The sequence below is a fragment of the Cynocephalus volans genome, chromosome 4 (assembly GCF_027409185.1).
Source record: "Cynocephalus volans isolate mCynVol1 chromosome 4, mCynVol1.pri, whole genome shotgun sequence".
Lineage (NCBI taxonomy): Eukaryota > Metazoa > Chordata > Mammalia > Dermoptera > Cynocephalidae > Cynocephalus > Cynocephalus volans.
The window spans coordinates 83834710-83858079 of NC_084463.1; the positions used below are offsets into that span (position 1 = coordinate 83834710).

The 23370-nt window shown below is 35.6% G+C and overlaps 1 pseudogene; it reads right to left on the reverse strand.

Moving 5' to 3' along the window:
- Positions 1-16465: 16465 nt before the first annotated feature.
- On the reverse strand, positions 16466-22216 carry LOC134376230 (tripartite motif-containing protein 43-like; annotated as a pseudogene).
- Between the last annotated feature and the right edge of the window lie 1154 nt (positions 22217-23370).

A 23370-nucleotide genomic window follows, 5' to 3' on the forward strand; every position in this document is an offset into this window, starting at 1 on the left:
ATTAAGAGATGATGATATAAAATATTGCTGATTATGAAATGTGTACTCTTCCATACTACTGATGTGTTTTATATGATGTTATTGGAGGATTTTTGCAAACATGCATTAAAATTCTTACTAATTTGCCTATGTAAAATTCTTACATATTATGGACCTGGTCATTCTAGATCTAGAAAAGAAACCTAAAGAAGTTTATGGGACAACTTGAAATTTGAAACTTTGCTTCAAAAATTTCTCTCCCTGGTATGTGTGATATACATACAGGGCAGAAGAAAAACTTTGTAAGCAAAGACTGAATTTTCTGGATTTTAGAAAAACTTTCTTTTATTTGTTAAATGATCTAGTAGCTTGAATTGTGTCCCCAATAAGGTATGTCCAAGTCCCAATGCCTGGTACCTCCCAATGTGACCTTATTTGAAAATTTGGTCTTTGCAAATGTAATAAGTTGAGGCTCTAGAGATGAGATTATGTGAGTTAAGGGTAGGTCATAAATCCAGCGACTGATGCCTTTGTAAAAAAAAGAAGAGGAATATTTGAGAGTGAGACACAGGAAAAAAAGTCATTTAAAGAAGGAGACAGATATTGGAGTTATGTTGCCACAAGTTAAGCAACACCAGGAGTCATCAGAAGTTGGAAGAGACTAGGAAAAAGTGTTTATCCCCCTGGAGACTTGTGAGAAAGTGTGACTTAGCTGACACTTTGATTTCAGACATCTATCCTCCGGTTCTGTCAAAGAATGACTTGGATTAAGCTACCAAGTTTGTGGTAATCTGTTACAGAAGCCCTAAAAAACTAATACAATGATAACCAATATCAAGAGTGGCCACCTCTTCCTTTCCTCCATATATTTTCTGTGCCTTTAATTATTACATGCAACACCTCAAACACAAGGGAGCGAGGCTATGAGAATTTTGCCTCTAACAGTAATAATAAAAAAGATAGCAACTGATATTTTAAATTATTTAAAGCAATGTGAACTCCTTTTATGCATTGCTACCTGCAGTGTAAGAGATTTATAGCCTAATAAACAAAAATACAAAAAAAAATTCAAAATAATAAGATTTTAAGAACATTTTATTGTAAATTGACAATTCATAATTATATATAATCATAGGGTACAAAATGATGTTATGAGTTATTAACACAATGAATAATAATTAAATCAAGCTAATTAACATATTTATCAATTCAAATACTTATTTTCTATAGTAAGAACATTTAAAGTGTGCTCTCTTAACAATTTGGAAGTACATTATTATTACAGTATATTATTAACTATTGTTAACTATGTTTGCCAGGCTATGCAATAGATCTCAAAACAACCCCCAAAAAACTTACTCTTTCTGTCTAACTGAGAATTACTATATGATCTGGCAATCTCACTTCTGTGTATTTACCAAAGGAATTTGAAATCAGTATTTTTAATGGATGCGTTCATTTTGTGGCTCTATTTGAAAGAGCCAAGTTATGGAAGAGACCACAGTGCCCATCAATGGATAAATGGATAAAGAAAATGTGGTTTATACACACAAGGAATACTATCCAGCCTTTAACATGGATAGAGTTGGAGAATATTTTTCTTTTTTTGAATAGTGCATATTTTCTTGCTATTGAAAAGAGTTCCAAAGTTACAATGAAATTTGAATAAGGATGTTTCTGAGTTTATATTTGATCTCTTTCTGGGTCTTTGATGTAAGAACACATTTTCTGAAGCTGCATTCTGCTAAGGCAATCTGGTATTTGACAATTTTATGTACCAGAGCACACATTTCATGAGGATGACTTCATCCTTGATATATGCTACCCCCAAAATTTCAATCTCAAGCGCATGCACAAAAGAAGCACCAGTTTTCAGTGACCACCGTCACTGAACTGACTTTCCCATGCTTAACAGAGCCACTGTTAGTCACTTATTTATTTTCTTGTCAGCATGCTAGAGGAATGGAATCAGAACCTTAGCACACATTTTATGTAAGAACTCCATTTTGAATTTCTGATTTTTTTCATTTTTTTTATTGAATCATAATTGATTGTACATATCTATGGGGTAAAGTATTGAAAATCCATACCTGTGTGCAATATGTGATGTGCAGATCAGGACACAATGTAGTAATCATTTTTTGTGACCCTTTACTAACTTCTCACTAACCCCTCTCCCAATTTCCCACCTCTGGTGGCCTTAGTTCAGTTATCTCCTTTTGAAAGTTCAGCAAATTATTATGGTGGTTGTATCTTTCTTCCTTTCTTTTTTTGTTTTTATTTTTATTTTTACTTTTAATTTCTCACTTATGAGTGAGGACATATGGTATTTCTCTTTATGTACCTAGCTTATTTGGCTCAACATAATTTTCTCTAAATTCAAACATTTTGCTGCGAATGGCAGAATTTCACTATTTTTTATGGCATAGTAGTATTCCATTGTGTGTATATATACTACGTTTTCCTCATCCAGTCATCCGTCAATGGACATTTAGACTGGTTCCAACTCTTGGATATTGTATAGAGCTGCGATAAACATGGGGGTGCAGATATTCCATGGACATGATGATTTTCATTCCTTTGAGTATATACCCAGCAGTGGGGTTGCTGGATCATACGTCAGTTCTATCGATAGTTGGTTGAGGAAACTCCATACTGTTTTCCATAATGGCTGTACTAATTTACAGTTGCATCAACAGTGTAGCAGTTTCACCTTTCTCTGCATCTTGGCCACCACTTGTTATTCTCTGTCTTTTTGATAATAACCACTCTAACTGGGTTGAGATGATATCTCAATGTGGTTTTGATTTGCATTTCCCTGATGCTTAGTGATGTTATTTTTTCATGTGTCTGTTGGTCATTTATGTATATTCCTTTGAGAAATGCCTATTTAGCTCCTTTGCCCATTTTTAAATAGGGTTACTTGCTATTTTACTGTTAAGTTGTTTTAGTTGCTTATATACTCTGGATATTAATCCTTTGTCAGATCCATAGTTTGTAAATATTTTCTCCCATTCTGTACATTGTTTTCTCACTCTTTTGTTTCTTTTGCTGTGTAGAAGATTTTTAGTTTGATATAATCCCATTGGTTTATTTTGTTGTTGTTGCCTGTGCTTTCAGGGTTTTATTCATAAAACCTTAGCCCAGTCCTACTTCCTGAAGTGTTTCCACTATGTTTTCTTTTAGGAATTTTATAGTTTCAGATCTTATATTTAAGTCTTCAATTCATTTTGAGTTTATTTTGGTGTATGGCAAGAGGTATGTGTATTAGTCCATTTGTGTTGCTATAACAGAAACACCTGAGACTGAGTGACTTATAAGGAAAAGAGATTTATTTAGCTTAGGATTCTGGGACAGCTGCATCTGACATGGGCCTCAGGCTGCTTCTGCTCATGGCAGAAAGCAGCAGTCAGCCAGCTGGTACAGGAAGATCACATGGCTAGAGGAAGCGAGAGAGAGAGAGGAGGTGCCAGGGTCTTTTTAAACAATCATCTCTCTTAGGAACTAATAGAGTGAGAAATCACTCAAGCCCACCACCACCAGGTAGAGCATTAATCCATTCATGAGGGATTGGCCCCCATGACTCAATCAGTATCCAACACTGCCACATTGGGGATCAACTTTCCACATAAGTTTTGGAGGGGACAACACATCCCAACTCCATCAGTATGGGTCTAGTTTGATTCTCCACATATGGATGTCCAGTTTTCCCAACACCATTTATCAAAGAGGCAGTCTTCTCCCCAGTGTATGTTCTTGCCTTTGTCAAAGATTAGTTGGCTTTAAGTAGGTGGGTTGATTTCTGGGTTCTCTATTCTGTTCCACTGGTCTGAGTGTCTATTTTCATGCCAGTACCATATTGCTTTGGTTGCAGTAGCTCTGTAATATAATTTGAAGTCAAGTATTGTTATATCTCTGGTTTTATTTATTTATTGCTCAAGATTGCTTTGGCTATTTGGGTTTTTTTGCCATTCCATATAAATGTTAGGATTATTTTTTCCATTTCTGCGAAGAATGTCATTGGCATTTTGATGGGGATTGCACATGACTCTATAGATTGCTTTGGGTAGTAGGAACATTTTCACAATGCTAATTCTTCCAATATAAGAGCATGGAATGTCTTTCCATCTTTTTGTGTCCTCTTTAATGTCTTTCAGCAGTGATTTGCAGTTCTTGTTCTACAGATCTTTTTCCTCCTTGGTTAAATTGATTCCTAGATATTTCTTTTCTTTTTCTTTTTTTTTTTTCGGTGACCATTGTAAATAGGCTTGCTTTCTTCATTTCTTCTTATTGTAATTTGTTATTGGAGTATAAGAACGCTACTGATTATTGCAAGTTAATTTTGTTTCCTGCAACTTTACTAAAATTGCTTATGAGCTCTAAGAGTTGTTTGTTTGTTTATTTGTTTTTGTTTTGTTTTTTGTAGTGTCTTGAGGTGTTTTGTGTAGATAGGATCATGCCATTTGCAAATAGGGACAGTTTGACTGTCTTTTCCAGCCTGGATGCACTTTATTTCTCTTGACTTATTCCTCTGGCAATTATTTCCAATACTATAATAAATAGGAGTGGTGAGAGTAGACATCCTTGTCTTGCTCCTGTTTTTAAGGGAGAAGCTTTCAGCTTTTTCCCATTCAGAATGATATTGGTGGTGGGTTTTGTCATAAATGCTTTTATTGTGCTGAGATACTTTCCTTCTATTCCTAATTTGCTGAGAGTCTTTATCATAAAGTGATGTTGAATTTTGTCAAATGCTTTTTCTGCATCTGTTTAGATGATTATATAGTTTTTGTTCTTGATTTTGTTGATGCAATGTATCACATTTATTGACTTATATATTTTGAACCATCCTTGCATCACTGGGATGTTTCATTATATGGTCCATCTTAATATTTCTCATTGAAAATTAACGCTTTGTAAAGCACCATGTTGAGCTTAAATTATATCAGTCTATTATTATATTTAACTTTGTATTCTTCTGTAGTTAAAGTTTTCTTATCATATGCATATATTACTTTAATTTGAAAATCTTTCTAAAAAATGCAAAGACATTATGAGCACCTTTCTGTGTCAATATATGTGGAACGTCTTCACTTTTATAAATGGCTAAATATTCTGTATCACATTTAATAAAACTATTACATTATCACTAAATATATTCTATTTTTTTTCCTATTTGTAATTGAAAATAATGAAGTAATATTCATCTTTCTTCTTAGGTGTTTTAGTGAATGTTTCTATAGGCAAAATCTCCCAAAGTTGAAATTGTAAAATTTAAAGTATATGTGTAAACAGAAAGGAGATTGTTGGGAGGGAGGGGGGAGAGGAAGGAGGGAGGGAGGTTTTGGTAATGGGCCACAATAATCAACCACATTGTCTATTGACAAAATACAGTAAAATTTTTTTTTAAGTATATGTGTATTTAACATTGAGATGTACTTTCAAAGTGAAATAATTTTTTTATGAGAATAATATTCATTTATTGGTTCAGTTAAGTATGGCTTTCTGGCTTAGAGATAATGGGTCTACATTAGAAAATAATTTGTTGAGGGATAGGTTAGGGATAACTGAAATAATTGGCTGGACATTTTCTTTACAGTGTTTTTACTTTAGTCTCCTGTTATTTATGCTCCACACCAACAACAAAGCCTCCTTTCTATGGAAATTGTTTTAATCTCTTAGTCACTGCCTCTTCCTGCCTGCAGACTGTCTGTAATGCCACCAGCTGATCTGTTGTCATAACTGAACATTCAAATGAAGCTCCTATTTATTTTAAACTCTTCATTATGGCGCACTTGCTTCTCAGTGCTACACTTGGGTAGTCCTGCTGCTTCTTTTACCCAGAAGATACAGTCCTGTCAATAAAGCTAATATCATGAAGCCAGCCATGCAAATATATTTCATGTACGAATCTTGGAAAATCTTTTCTTCTCAATAGATCTCCTTATTTCAAAATGGAATTTAAACACTTCAGTATGGCATACTTATCATTCAAACTGAGGGCATAATTAATATTTTTCTCAAGTATACTAGGTTCAAAGGTTGCCACAAAATGACATATTTCAATAGCACTTATTGTGCTATTGAACAAATAAATTCAGAGGATGCAGAAAATATGGAAAGCAAGAATGATTGAATGCCTTGATAAAGCTTATTGCAGAGAAAAAAGATAACCAAAGATCAAAGCAAAAAATGAATGTGCATATATACATATGAATTAAAATTTATATTTTTGACAATAAGAGTATAATGGGTTTTGGTGAAAAGGGAATAGACATAAAATTGTGCTTATCTTGGTTGGGGGAATGATACAGTTATCTTTTTAAAAAACCACAAATTATATAGAAGAAAGTAACCTTAAAAATTAAAGTGGCAAAATGATTCCAAATATGTCAATAACTAAAATGAATAAAATGGATTAAACTTACCAGTTAAAAATGTATTTTTTCATTTCTTCAAAAAGAAGAAATGACAATCTATTGTTTAGAAGACACACTAAATTATTATGATAAGGGAAGTTTGAAAATAAGAGAACAGAAAATTCTAAGTGAAACAAAATTAATATTTCTGGTTTTCTCCCAGGCAAACCATTAAATAAAAAAGTTTAGTTTGTTTTAGAGGGACATTACAGAATAAAAATGTTCAGTTCAATAAGGTATATCAATTCTAAGCATTCTAGCCTGACAAATATCCTCAAAATTAAAAGCAAAAAATTGAAACAAAAATGGAGATACATTGACAAATCTACCATTGTTTTAGATAATGAATATATATCTCAATTATGGGTAATGCAAGAACATAAAAAATTCAGCAAGGACATCAGGTAATTGAACTACCTAGTTAACAAGATTAAGATGATAAGCAGACACAAAATTCAATGTTATGAAATACATTAATCTCAAATATACATTGATCATTTTCTAGATTTTAAAGCCAGTCTAAAGCAATGCAACATAATGTCACAATAAGAACATTTAGTAAACTATGAATAAAAGTTTTTTTTTAATCTGAGAAAGTATATGCTTAGAAGAAAAACATCCAATGCCATTGTACATGGGAAATTATTAGATGTGTAGAAGCAGATATAAGAACAATGGCATTAACTATTACTGCTTCCACTGGGTACTGTACTGGAAGTCTTACCTTTTACAATTTATTGAAATGGTGGGGGAGGAATGGTAGGAGAGGAAAGAAGAAAAGAAAATTATAGGATTGAAAAGTAGAAAATAAAACTGTTGATATATTTATATCTGTAAAGGATGATTATCTTGTAGAAATAAAAAATATATATACCAAAATAATTAGAAAAAAATAGTAAACAGTTAACAAACTGTCCTTAAGATTAAAAGACTTTTTGAGGCCCATGAAACTCTGAATGCTCTGGCCACTCTTACCTCACTCCACTTTTGTTTCTTGCTCCCTCCTAATTCAATGGCATTTCTCAGTTGCTTGAACTTCCTACCCACCACACCCTAGTTACCATTCAAGTGTCTTCAGATGCCACTTTCTTAGTCTACCCTAAGTTTATACTTCATTATATATTTCCTTAACTCCCTGGATTTTTTTTCTTCATAGCATTAACCCAAATTGTAACTAAAATTACTGTAGTATGCATTCAATGCCTTGCTCCCTGAATATGTTAGCAAGACCAAGGCCAACCACCTGGCCCAAATAAAAACCCTGGCTTGCTTTGCCAAAATCTGTTACCCCAGGTCATTTAGCTCCTGGCTTAGGCTCACCAAAATTTTGTTACTGAACCCAGGTCCAGCTTCCTGCCCCCGCAAAAAACCAAACACTCCCAAAGTCAAGTGTTGGTGAAAATGGAAGTCAGCATTTATGGAAGACCAGTGACTTGAGCAGAGATGTTAGGCTAACCCATTTCTCCAGTAAACCTGAAGGACCTTGGCCAGACTAAAACCATTTCAAAGACTCAAATTTACTGATGGGTTTTCAAAGATGAGATTGAAGGAATGGAATGTGGGAAATGAAAAACAGAAGGGAGATGGATATGAGCTGTGGGGGTTCCATACAAGGAGCCAAGTGCAGGTCTTGCCAAGCCTCCATCTGGTTTCTGTTCCCATCCTTGCTGTTATCTTGGGATTTTGATTTGCCTCAAGGTGGAGTCAGCATAGCTTTATTGATGTCTTCCTTGGTTTCTCAGGGTGTGGGTAATATGTGACTGGTGGCAAGTTTACAACCCCAGGCTGACTGGAAAGCAACTTTACATTCACATAAATAATGTCATGTTGTCCCCTAACCAAGGTTGAAAATAACAAATAACCTTGGGAAAAAAAGGAACTCAGAGAAATGCATGCTAATAAAAAACAAACAAACAAACAAACAAACAGTGACCTTTTAAAATCTTTTAGAGCCCATAGGATTTGGGGTCCCAACATGACTTCAGTCCTGCTCATTCCAACATCTTCCACACTATCAATAGTTCCTTCCATTTCTGTGGAACAGAAACAACTCACCTTACTGCTTCTAGTTGAGTCAGGTTGAAGAAAGGGTTAATTTGGAATGGAACTATTTGACATGATGGAGGGCACAGTTCTTGGTACTGGACTGGAGTGGTGGAGGGATGAAGGACATTTGTTTATTGTCTTATTAATTGATTGGTAACAGGTACCTTACCCAGAATTACCAGGCTATACATTAATTGGTACATCAATGATTTTTAACAAGTTACATGAATCCTTTGTTTAGAAACAGGATGTCTCATCAAAATTATGCCCCCACCACCTTCAAGACTATGAGTACTTTTAAAGAACTGCTTGTGTAGATAAAACATCATTTCCCTCTTTTTGATCAAAACATTTCTCATGAAACCATTGATGATCAATTGCATGACTGAAAAAGTCTTACTTTTCTTTGTGTTGATCCCTCAGTGCTGGGGAGGCTCATACCCAGGTAGACTGATCCCTTGGTCCTGGGAAAGCTTATTCCCAGGTAGTCATGTCCCACATTGGGGGGAAAGATGAAACAGCAGTTAGGCCAAATCAAGGCAACAGAAAGTGGGGTCAGGAACTTAAAAGAGACATGCTATTCTACAACTGATGTTTTCCAATTGTATCCTATTACAAAGACAAAGCAAAATCTTATTGAACTTATGCAAATATTGCCATAAAAATCGCAAGGACACTCACAATCACTTTCCAAATTTTGGAGAAATTAAATAGGGAGAAAAGGCAGATGTTTCTATCTTTGTTCATATAAGTATAATTTACCAAATTGCTGTAAGTTATACATAGCTTAAGTGACAAAATTTCCTTAAATCTGGAAAACAAAACATTTAAGTAAAGAACCAACAATGAGAAATGCTAAACATTATGTTCATTAGTTATTTAACTGTATATAATTAATTTTTGCTTTGCTTGATCTTGATTAGCAGTTTTATATACTGATCACATTTCTTATTAGAGATCTGAAAAACTTTTCTTCTTGTTCTTAAAGATATTTGAAAGCTGTGTTTAAGAGTACTTGTTACAGTTCTTTCCATGAATCTAATTGAAGATGCCTTTAGAGAAAAATCAAAATATCTTGCAATTTTACTAAGAACAGATCAATTCTTCAAGAAAACCTTGTTCAAAGATAGGGGAAATTTAGTTCTGTATTAGTGTCTTGTAATATCAAAATAATTCTCTTCTAATTATAGCCAACTTAATCACACAAAATTATTTCATAAATTTCCCCTTCACAAACCATTACTAAGATGTACTCAGACATTTGCACCACATGCTTTTAGACTTTCAGTTCTGTCCTATAAGTCCTCTTTCCTAAATAACCCATCATTTTCCTTTAGGACAAAAGTTCACTACACAAGAAGCTTTCTTACACATAGCTTTCTTCACATCTCTCTTCTCCTACTTACTTGTTCCTTTCTAGCAACAATATTAAATTAGCCTCATTTATCTAAAAAGTGCATAATCAAAAATCATTCTGTTTTAGGCTGGGTTTATAACTTAAATTTTAAAAACCTCTAAAAGAGATGAATATAATCCTCTTTGACCAGTAAACCCAGGCAAAAATGTACGCTGATAATTCTGAAGACATTTGTCACAGCAGTCTGATTTAAAAAAAAAAAATAGCTTTCTAATCTTTTTTTTTTTTTCTTCAGTTTCTGGTTTTTTTACTCTTCTAATTTTTTTCTTCAGTTTCAGTTTCAAATGACTTTAGGGTTAAATTCTCAAGTATTTACATATAGCTAGGAGTGGGTGAATTGTATAAGAAAAACAAAGTATCCAAGTGGCCTTGATTCTTTTAATAGGTTTCTCTTAAACAGTAAGTTTCTGTCTTAACTCTTGCAGAACTGTGTGCACAGATAGACAAATTTTCTCCAGAGACTTAGCCAATTATAGCTGTCAAGATCATAGTTTGTTTCTCAAACTTGCCAAGAGAAACTCACCAAAAAAAAAAATTCTTTTTAGTCATTGGATTTTTAATGATCAAATGGTACAAACGTAGTTAGTTATTCAAAACCAAACAGACAGAGCTTTCCCAAATAAACAAACAAAATGCTGGCTTCGGTATCCTCGAGTCATTTCTCACATCCAAAATGTTACCTTTAACAACAACAACAAAAATAGTGTAGAACTCCTAGTGAGACTTAGCAGCTCAGAGCCTGTCAATCCCTTACTAGAGCTGCCTTCCTTCACCAAACAAAAGGCAGGGAATTGGTGGTTTAAACCACTGCCGCAAAATCAGAAGAAGCCTCAAAAAATCCCATCCATGGGGTTTCCCTACCACAGGCAGCTGGCACCCACGGGTGGACCCAGCCTCACTCCCACGGCATGAACAGGTTAGCCCTAGCTTGCTCCTGCTGCCAACTGCTCTATTCATTGCGGGGCTAGGCCACCGGGAGCACTCAGCTCCTGGCTTGGCTCACCAAAATTTGTTACCAGGAACAAGTCTGGCTGCTTCCCCCAAACAAAAATCCTGGCTTGGCTTGCCAAAATCTGTTACTCCAGGACATTCAGCTCCTGGTTGAGGCTCGCCAAAGTCTTGTTACCAAAACCAAGTCAGGTTTCCTGCACCCTAACAAAGCAAGCCACCTGAAAGTCAAATGTTGTGGAAAATGGTAGTCAGATTTTATTCAGGAATACCGGGGACCAGAGGAGAGATATTAGGCTAACCCGTCTCTCTGGTAAACCTGAAAAAGACCAGCCAGAGTAAAACAATCTGTTCTTAGTACCTAGCATGAATGATTAATAAATAAGCAATGAAATAATCCAAGAATGAATTCAGAATCATTATTCATAGTACTAAAAATATATTTGCAGACTGAAAGGCAGAACATCTCAAATCATGGTGGCAATCCTCACAAATTACCTTAAATATGTATAAATTTAAATTGGTCATCTAGAGTTATTTCAGGGAGTCCCATATGAAGCTTAGACCAAAAGTATTTTTTGTCATTCTCAGCCTGCAATTTAGATAGGATTGCTACTGATTGCCTGTTCTCTACAGTAACTGGCTTATTTAGGTGTTATTATTATCATTAATTTACGTTGAGATTCTCTGATTCATAGTTAAGAACTGTTTACATTTGGGACTCATAATTCTTTGTTGGGGGTTGTGGGGGGGTGATGCTGGCTATGCTGTGTAGGATTTGAGCCAAATCCCTGTCTCTACCCTTAGATATCGGTACTAACTATCATTTGTGACAACCAAAACTGTTTCCAAACATCAATAAATATTCCCTGGAGGGAAAAATTACCCCCAGTTGAAATCTTTTCCATAGAATTGGAAAAAAATACATATGATATATTTATAAGATCCTTAAAGTAGTTTAGACATACTACCTGGTTCTTAAATTCTAAATGAACATAAAAGGCAGCAACATAAGATTCTCAGGAGATTTGTGTGTAAAAACATAAGCATACTGGTGAATAAGTAATATTGAGAAAGAAAAATACAAATAAATTAGTTAGTCACAGTCTAGCCAACCAATTTGTAGAAATAGATATGATTTTTTGATCTATGCAAAATTACAGAGAAGTTTTTAAGGATAGCATGTAAGGAGGAAATAACAGCCTCTACAATCTGTTCTTACCTGGTGCTTGAAGAAGGTTGTTACTACAGATTAAGTGAGGAATGATGTCTTTGTACTCTGAACATTTGCTGAGGCATTGCCTCCTTCACTTGATATGAGAAGCTTCCATGACCCACTCTAGCTTTCTGGAAACTGTGTCAATCTTCCAAGCACAAAACTACAAAAGTCACAAGACTTTTTCTCGATCATCATTTTCTGAGCCTTGCATCACATTTCTTTTCCATTAGTGTGATTTGTTTTCTTAATAGAAATGGGGTAATGCAGTGTTAGTAGTGGGTGTTTCCCAAATAACTTTGGAAATGGACTGCAGGTGAGGGGAGGGATGAATTCCAAGTGGCTGGGAATAAACAAGCGCATGAATGAATAAATAATCTTTCTCCAAGATTGGAAGGAAGGAAACAATTCCCATTGATCCCATTTCCTCATCACAATCACATTTCCGTCCTCATTCAGTTTTCTGTGGATTTTCTGCCCATCTTTCACAAAGTATCTTATTTCTAATTTTCTCAAGCAAGAAAACAATGAACTTAAGCTCCGTCTTTAAACCAAAAACATGCTTGTAGATTTCTGATCCTCAAAAATTTGAAAGGTTTAGAGGTCTCAAAGACCAATTTGTATTAGGTGACTGGCCTGTTTCCTTTTTAAGGAAACCTCAAATGAATACCAATAATGGGAAATCAAATCCTATAAAGCCACAGAAATTTGAGACATCAAATGATAAAAAAAAAAATCTGTTGAATAAAATTTATAGGAGGCCATTAATGTGGACTGAGCTCCTGCATTAAGCCTCAACAGACCAAACTAAAATGGAGTCATTATTGTTAATGTTCCACATCACTAAACCGAATCTAAGTTCCTTAACTGACCTTCTGAGAACTCAGGAGGGATAAGGTAATAGTCGAATGTACGAACAGGCCATTTTTAGCCAGCTTGATAAGGAAGTTCTCTGTGCTTTAATTCTTACAAGAAGAATAACTGAACGAATCTGATGTTAATCAATCCACTTTTTATATTATGCTGTTTCCTTGTTCCTGGTCAAGCTACCTTATAAAAACAAACAGTTCTGCCATTTCTAGCACAGCACCTCTCTATTTCTCAATGATATGCTGATCAATTCATGAATCATGAATAAAAGCCAATTAATCACTTAACTAAATTTGTTGAAATTTGTCGTTCGGCATATCTGAGCATATAATGAAAAAACCTAAAGAGACATGAGGAAATTTGACCAAAATCACACACACACCAGGAGTTGAGCAGAGAACAGAAATAACACTTTCTGATTGAAAAACAGTATAGTTACCATGATCTCATAACAGTAACATTATTTCAAATAATCCCGAATCTTTGGTCACTAGCAATGAATAAAAGGAAAGCTGATAGGAAGGCACCACATTCCTCTCTAAATCCAAAGGCTCCTCAGCTAGAGTTAGTTACAATGATAAATTAAGTAATGCTGATAAAATTGAGGGGGCATGGGAAACACTGCATTTATGTTATTTTCATTTATTTGCTTTATTTCGCCACAAAGAGGTTTTTTGTTTTTGTTTTTTGTTTTTCCTACTACCTTTAATTAATCTTAGTTCCTTCGTTTCTCATGTTCCTTAATGTGTCCTTTATGTTAGGGGGTTCTCAGGATTTCATCATTGACTACATTCTCTTCTCACATTGTGCATTATCTTATTTACAATTTCATCTCCTTGGTATTATCTCACATATGCTTCATTCTCCATATCAGCTTTTATTTTTATTTCTATAAAGAATTAAATTTCTGCCAAAAAGAGGGCAAACAAGTAAACGAATAAACCCTTTTGAGCATGGGAACAAGGGGAGTCCCCGATTTTTTATGTAACTTGCAAGGTTCCACGTAATCTCACCTTTTTTTTTTTACTTCTCCACCACAGGTATGTCCCATATGCTAATAATTCCAATGTAGGTCATCAAAACTAAAGATTTAGAAAGTAAAAAGAATAAATATCTCCAGAAGTATGATTAGAATAAGAAATTCTTGGTTTAATAGCAGAGAAAATTTGCCAAATAGATACACATTTTCCTCCTCTTTCAAAACCAAAGGTAAATCTTAAATACCCATAGAAGCAAATTCTGCCTGTACGTACAAGTAAATCCATGCTAAATAAGAATATTAGCTATAACATTTCTTTGCAAAAAAGAAAAATATCGGTAGCAAGGCGATATTTAGGCTGAAATGGCTGTTGCTTGTTGAAATTTTGGTGTCAATGGAGAGAGCTCAGAAGCCTTAGGTGTAAATGAAGAAAGCATTGGGTTGAAGGCCCAGAAAGTGAAATTCTACAATCTGAGATCACTTGAAGTGCAGATAGTCAAAAAGAGCTTGTGATGAACTCTCTCCATTAGCTAATAAAGATTTGTATGAAATGCACTGGAGGAGGAGAGTAAAGGTTAACTATGGAATCTAGGTGGTAGGGATGGAAAGAATAAGGGAATATTACTGATACGTATTTTCATAATTTGCATAATCATTACTGTTTAATCATCCATTTAACAGATTTTTAAAAGAGTAAGATGTCCCTTGCCACATGACCTTTAGTTAGCCAGACATGGATAGGTGAATACTCCTCAACTTAGTAATGGAGAAAAGCAGAGTTTACTCATCCTTGAATACCCATTCCTGGTTCTAACTCAAAGAAATATAAAGATCATCTTATCTTCACTGAACACAACCTCCTGGGGGTATTTCTCTGCTGTGCCTGTTGTTTGATTTTTTTTTCCTACTAAAACAAAAAAAAAAAGAAAGAAAAAGAAAAATCTTTGTTTATCCAGCACTCCCAGCCATGCCCAGGCTTAAAACAATAGGTTTAGGGTTTACTCTGTGTTAGATACTAGGATAAGCTTTATACTTGCATTATGTAATCTGACTGTCACCAACAGTCATTGAAATGTTTGTTGATTACCTACATTATTTCATCTGAGAATCAACACACAGCAAAGTCAAGATCACAGATTTTGGAGACCAGTCACATAGTTCAAATTGTTTAAATTCTTCCTGGCTTAGTTTCTTTATTGTTATCATTGGATTATAGGGTTTTTTATATTTAAAGCATATAGAACACATTTATATGTAAGATGCATGACAAATGCTCGATAAACATAAGCTCTGTAAGCTCTTATTATTGCTAGGAATGACAGATGATGAATCTGTGGCAAATATAATTAGGTGACATGTTCAAGGCCACACAGCTAATACTCATTCCCAGGAATGGCAAACAGCAATGTCTACCAAACTTCAGATATTCTTTTTTAATTAACAAGCATTTGTTAATTTCGGCAATATTTTCAGGAAGTGTATTTGGTGGAGGAAATACATTGGTGAATATATAGTTAAGTGTGTCACAGAACAACTGAAACAAAAATCAACAAAATATTGTATCATGGTGAAATGGGAACAGAGAGTAAGGGCACACGTTTGTATTTCATCCTTCCATCTCATCTTTCATAACCTGGGGGATGGTCTTAAATTAAGATAAATAAATTAAAATAAATAATGCATGGACACCATGACTGTAACACACACACACACACACACACACACACACACACCCCGCATCTAGCCTTGATGCTGATAGTCTCTTTACTCCCAGCTTCTCAACACACTAACAGGTGTTTCTGAATACAGTGGAAAATTGATTCGGTTTGAAATAGCCTTGTGTAATTTAATCAGTTTTTTACATCAACTGCAAATCCTGAAAATTTATACTATTCAATTAATGCTCCTATCTTTAATAGCAAAACTACTCCTTTCAAATAATTGTCTTATTTATTTATTAATTTAATGATTCAAGTAACTGTTAACTTTTCAATATGTAGCAGTCATTTTGTTATCTGCAGGGACTCTGGCAGTGAATATAATAGACTTGCTTCATATTTTGGCATTTATATTATTATAAAAGTTAAAGAAAAGAAAGGCTGTTCTGGGATCATAAAAACAAAAGTCAATCCTTGTCCTGAGGGTCAGAGGTAGTTTTCTATAATATGTATGGTTGCTTCTTTTTTTCCCTGAGGGTGATACAACTGTAGGATTTATTATATCAATAAGAGAGAGAAGAGGTCAAACTGACATGTGTTTTGTGGATAACCAGGTCTGTCTAAATGTGCAAACCCCATTAGATCGTTAAATTGGAATTGTACAACCATGCATGTGTGTAACCTCAGCAAGCTCACAAAACATGTAAACAACCACAGCATATATTCTCGATAATGGGATGCAAAAGATGATTTTAATTAAAAGAAAATGAGCCAACACAATTTTTCACTTCATACATTCTATTTAATAACAATAAAATGAGGTTATATTAAAGGAGAGAAAAAATACAGTCAAACATTATTGATTTGCTTCAACTGAGAAGGGCTCTTTCAGATATGGAATTCCCAGACAACATCTGGTTTCTGACTTATGCCTGATCATGTGTGGCCAGTGCAAGAAAAAGGCCTGACAGGGAAATTGAGAGAGCCAGTGGGGTAATTCCATATGAGGGAACTCTTGGCAACATCCACAAAACTCACATTTCTACTCTCAAAATCAAGGAACACACCAACCCGGCCCAGAGGTTTCTTTATGTAATGATAAATCACTGGGGGGGGGTGGTCAAGACAGTGTAATGATTATCCTCCCTCACACACAGAAGAAGAAATGTGTCCCCAGATTCAAGCATTTTGCCAGTGTTTCTTATCCAGGAATCTTTACAGACTCCTAGAGCCCAGTCCCAAGAGTTGTCCACATCCAGCTCCCAGTAATGTTTTCCAGAGGTGAACCTCTGAGCTCCCCATGCAGCAAAATAGTTAGATCTGTCAGAATTCAAAGAGGCATCTTGATGGTCATGTCTAAACTTCAAATTTCTCACATCGTCAAAAAAACTGATATTGTGATTGGTTATTTCATTATCGAAGAAAATTTCCACTGTGGAAAAAGAATATTCTAGTCAAGATAAAAATAAAATCATGCATGAAATAAGAAAATCTACCTAGAGTGTCACTACGAAAAACAGGTCAGGTCCACAAAAGCAGTTCTGGCTGAAAAAATATCAGATTCATGTGCTACCTGTTAACCTATAGAAGAAACCCATACCTAAACTCAATAGAAAAAAAAATCTAAAAAATTCAGAGATTATAAAGGGAAGGGAAGTCATGCCTACTTCTCCCTGGTTACTTTTTACAGAACATGAAAAACTGGAGACTTGTGTATTGCTGCAATTCCATGGCAACAAACCTTACCCTCCCTGCAGCTTTGGGGGATGTGGAGAGAGAATATCAATGTGAGACCTATAAAATGGTGATCGCCTTGCTGGTGTTATTATGTGCTAGTTAATTTACACTTAAGAACAAAACCTGAATATGGCTTTAAAAGCGGTTTCTTACTAGGAATTTTCTGCCTTTTCTCCTGCTTCCGTGATGCCTAATCTCCCTCTGCCTGCGGGGACCCTCCAGGTTTGGATGTACCACGGAGCTCTACTCCTGCCTCATCGACCACCAACTTTATTTTGGTTGTTCACAAAATATTACTTGTGCAGTATGTTTATTCACCTATTTTTCTCATCATATACATTGTACTTCATGTTGTTTACAAATTCAATTACTAAGAAATTTTTTAGGAAAAATATTTGCATATAGAACACCCTATCATCAATATTAATTGTGTTTAATTTGAAATTGGAAATTACTGAATAAATGTGCAGTTCTATACAACTCATTGAACATCTGACATGTTATCAAAGAGTGATTCAAAGACTCAAAGGGCCATTTTTCTGTTTCTTCTTTCTCTATATATGTAATTCATTACAGGTCTGAATGACATTTATTTTTTCACCAGCTCTCTTTCAGTTTTGTCCATATTATCATAGTACAAATAGAACTATAAACACTCATACTACTCACAGGCTTCTCTCTTCTCCTAAATGAAAGATCAATAGAGGGGGAAATACTGGCTAGAGACAACTGTTACTGAAGCACAATTTATGCAGTCACGTCACACCAGTGGCTGCCACTCACCTCGGAAGTGGTCAAACCTGTCTATCAGTCCGGTGATGGGTCTTAAACTGAGCTCTGGATTCACAGGCTGGGGCATGTGCTGCTGCACAGACTCACTCCTGGAAGAAGGAGAATTAAGTTAATCTTTTGGGTGCCAAATATTTTATCCTAGTGCTTAAGAAAAGACATAAACATTCAACTGAAAATACTATATCAAAACTCCTTTCTGATATTTCAGTTACCTCCACAAACATCTTATAGGACTGCACTATTCTTCCAGAATCTTTCTTACATTTCTCTATGCTTACCTGCTTTCATCCCCCTGATTCTCAGAAGTTCTTGCCTCTCTTGCCTACGAGCTGGGAAAAACTAGTCCATGCACTTCAAGATGTTGAATCCTAAAAACATAGGCAGCTATTTCCTAGCAACTTCTTCATTAAGCCTTTAATGCATAACTCTGAGCCACAGGGCAGGGAGTCAAGACTAACTTCTGATAAAGAGGCACAGGGAATTATACACTCAGTAAAACACACAAATACTTGGACACATGAACAAACAATATAATCTAATGTATAATGGCTTCAGTTGTTTAGAAAGAGCTTGAGATCTTTCATAGCCCTCATATTACCCCTGTTTACATTGAAAGCCAAACTTACCTTGTTAGTAGGTCTCCTAAATCCTGTAAAAAGAAAAAAAAAAAGCTATGAGTTCTCTTCAGAAATTGGGCATTCTGACTGCTCAGTCTTTGGGTTTTGAAAAGCTAAGAAAAGTTTCAATCACAACCACTCCCCAAACCTTCTTCTAAATATTCTAAATTCACCCTTTCCCTTTCTAAATAATAAACCCAGTACAAACATACTGACAGAATCTAAATTCTTAATAAATTCCAAACCCTTAGGGTGAAAAAAAAGAGAAGGAGGTGGGTAGCAACCATAGTAACTGTGCGTAGCTGCAAAAATTACCTGTCTACCAAACGTTCTTTCTAGGGGTTATCTCTAAAGACTGATGTATTTCAAAATAAGAGCAATTCAGATATAGGGCATCCAAAGAGAATAAGAAAGTAAATGGGAACTTTTCCCAAATGTTCCCATATTATCTATTGGATATCCATGAATAAGTCGTTCTTTTCTCGTTATTAGAACAAGGTATATAAGAATTATAGAAGGGAATCTTCTCTGGGGAAAGTGTTCACAATTATATACAGCTTTATTGTTCATGGTTAAAAGTTACAGTATCTCTACTATGCCTAGTGAGAAAATGACCTCCACCACAGATGCAGGAGATGAGAAAATATATTTTTGGTACCAAATAAACAATGGATGTTAAAGGTATGAACCTCAGCTAAAAGAAATTCTTACCTGGAGCAGCTCCTTGTCTGGTTTATGGCACATTTTCATCAGTTCCTCATACATTTCTTTTAGGTGTCTCCACTTTTCAACCATTTGGGCTTCACTTTTCTTGAGCTGTTGTAAAATGTGCCAGCCTTCCTTTTTCAGGTTCTCTAAATATTCTTTTTCTTCCCCATAGAGAACCGGATGTAGCTTCCTATACTCAGCCCTGGTCATCTGTCTGCGCAGATACACGTAATCCTGTAAGGAAATGGATTTTGTTGATCACATATTCAGGCAACCTTTAACCTCCTCCACTTAAACTTAAACCATATATGTTTTTCCTTGGCTAATGGTTTCTATTAATCAGCCACAGATACCATAAATTCACCTCCTCCCAATTTTTGGAATCCACAAAATTCATCTCTCTCTTTTCCTCCTTCATTTATGTTTCTCTCTTTATTAACAACACAAAGAAAGTAATCATTCTTTCCTCAAAACACTTTTATCCTCTTCATAAGTTTCTGAGACACCTGGAAAATTGCCTTTCAGGGTTAATATCTTTAATATGCATCTTCTCACATCTGAAACACTATATTAAAACAGTTGAAATCTATGGTTTATTATTAAATTATTATATGCAATAGTCTAATCTGTTTAATACACTAGTCTCTAGTCGCAAATCTCTCTACTCTGCAACCTGACCACTTAAAATTAGCAGATGGATTAGAAGCCATCAGACAAGGTCTTCCTAAAATACCTAAACCCTCAAAAGATTTCTATCATCCTGATGTCTATCTTCCTCCTATCTAATGTCACAGGCTCCATATTGACCTGCCACTTTAGGAACATTAATTCTCATTTCATTGCATGTCTACTTCCAATATTCATGTATTCATTTTCTCACTTCCTCCAATTTCTTTTTATTTTTTGCCCTTTTTTCAGCTTTTCAACATATTCTATTTTCTCCTACTTGAATGATAATATTGGGGCCGAGCCCGTGGCGCACTTGGTAGGGTGCTGCGCTGGGAGCGCGGCGACCCTCCCGCCGCGGGTTCGGATCCTATATAGGACTGACCGGTGCACTCACTGGCTGAGTGCCGGTCACGAAAAAACGACAAAAAAAAAAAAAATTGAATGATAATATTGTCTAGCCCCTGTGCTTTCAGTTTTTACCATCACAGCTACACTTCTTAAATTGCTTCTCAAATCGCACTTCCTTTTTAACCCCGAGAACTCATTGTGCTGATCAGTATGAAATACCTGCGATAACCAATCACACGTCCTTTAATTTCTGGAATTCATCTCATGCATAAACATCTGCCTGAAATACCCATGGCCCTTTAACACCTATTTGTCTCTCAGGACTCAGATTGACTTTAAATCTGAGATATTTTGCCTAAACTCTTTAAAGGTTACTGAATTTCCAAAAATCTCTGTATTTTGCTTCATCTAACCACTTGTTCAACTTTCTTTTGATGGATTTTTTTTGTAGTTGCTAATATATTAGTGTCAGGAAAAACTAAGAACATGACCCTACACTGAAAAGGTGAATTATTTTTCTATTGTTCTACCCATTCATAGAATCTCACTGCACATGATGATTTCAGCTCACGTTCTTAATGGGTAATTCTCTATCATGTCTGCTTCAAGCCAGTTCTGAGGAAAGTAACAGTCTCATACTTACCATCCACAGGTTGGTTAGTCTCCTCTCCTTATTTAGATTTCTCTTATTGGCTTGGAATTTTTCCCATAAAGATCTCATTTGCTTTAATAGCTTCTCCTGTAAAAAAAAAAAAAAACCTATGCATGTGAGCACCAGAAAAGCAAATACTATGGATTTCATACCCTAACTAATGGAGAAAGGCAAGGAATTTTGAATAAAAGTACTTTAGAGAAAGTACAAATATCACGTTTGCCTGTTTACCCTCCATAAACTTTCTGTTTTGGAAGATTCGAGACTGTAGACCACATTTAATGTAATCATTAGCCTAGAGAAACAGACAAGTAAAGATTGTATGTAGTCGGCTGGCTTTCAGATAAGCATCTTGTCTCATAATCTTCATCTACTAATGCTTTTCTCCTGCTAATCTCAATGTACTTTATCCTACTTATCTGTCTCTTAATACTAAACATGTTTCCCATATAAAATCCTCTTTGCCCAAGTAGTTGTGGTAGCCAGTGGTTCGGTGAAAATGGGAGTTTTATGGTGATGTTAACGTAATTTTCAATAACCAAAATAATAAACATTGACTTTATCACCCTCCCATTGGACTGTCGGCCTCACGAAGACATGTATGTATTTTATTCACAGCTCTATCTTCCGTGCCTAGAATAGTATCTGGTGCACAATAGACACATCAGGAAAGAATGAATTAATCATCATCATGATCCTGTTTGTCCTCATAATCTCTTAGCTGTACAAGCTCCCGGCTTCCATAGTACCCTCAGAGGCACCACTTACCCGGTGTTCCTCAGCAGCCCCTCCAATGGAACAGTGTCTGTGAGCCTCGTGCCCCTGAGAGTGAGAGCACAGCACACACAGCAGGTTCTTGTCCTCTTCACAGAAGATCTTCTTTGTCTCCTTGTGGGTCCCACACATGTGTTCCTCAGAGCTCAGAAACTGTCTGGCAAGGGAAGCCATCTTCTTCACACGAATATCGGTTCTGAAGTCTTTCTGCTGTGATGGTTCCCTGCACATTGGGCAACGAGCAGGAGTTTGGGCTTCTTCCCAGGAAAGAAAGAGACAAGGACTGCAAAAGCTGTGCCCACAGCCTATGGTGACTGGATCTATAAAGTAGTTCATGCAGACGAGGCAGGTGAGTTCTTTCTGGAAGGCTTCTGGGATGTCTGAGTCCATTTTTCTCAGGGAAGAAAATCAGAACAGTTTATGTTTCTGTCCTGAAAAGCAAAGACCAAAGCAAAAATTTACTCAAGTTGTGACTCGATAATAAACTTCTATCTAGAGTAGGATGGACTTTGGCTATGACACAGATGGAAAACTGGTCCTAAAGAAATCTCTTGAGCTTTGTAGAACACTTTTTTGGTTGCCTAACCAACATGCATCAACTTTGCCAAACCTTTCCAACTCCATAAATGTACTGCAGTTCTGCTGAGGTTTTAGGTTCCAATAAATTGCTTGAACCGCACGAGTTTGACTCAATCTGTAGATCCACGGGGAGGTTTGAACTGATCTGAAAATCAATTATGTTGCTCATTTCAAGTAATTGGTTTAGCAAAGAGATTAGGACTCAGTTTTAACCTCATTATTTCACTTAATTACCATAACCATTATGTCTTGATGACTTCTCCTTCATCACTCTACCAGTAACTGTTGTAGCCAGAATGTATACCTTTTTATGCAACATTAAAATCAGCTAACCAAGGAACCACTGTTTGCTAAGCCACTATGGTAATTCAAACAACCATTTTCTAGTATAGTTACAGTTCCAAGAAATGTCTATCAACTTAAAGACATGATGTTAATACAATATCCTTACAGATAATAAAACTTTCAAAAAGTAAATTAATAAAATGAAGTAATGTACAGAATGCCACTGATCTGTATATCTTCTTTCTCTCACTCATCATCCAGAGTGTGCTTTTCTTACAACCCATTGATAAAAATGTAGAAGAAACTTGTATATTCAAAACATATTGACAAAAGCAAGTTTTCTCATTTGATGTCCTTTGTGGTCTTAAACAGATCTTAATCCAAAATCAGCTTTTGAATACATGAGAATAAGGTTGCTGTCAGTCAAACATGTTTCCCAAAGTTCATTTGTCACTTGATCTCCATTGTGACAGTGTTAAGAAGCTGGGGAATCCAATGCTGGTATTGGAAAGGTTAGGCCTTTGAGAGGTGATTGTATCTCAACTAGTGGGACTCCCAAATAGATTGATCCATTCAGGGAGTAAAAAGTTGATGGTTTAATGGGTTGTCATGCAAGTGGTTCTGATGAATTTATAAGGACAGCCAATGGGAAGGTTAGCTCTCTCCCGCTCAGGCCATTC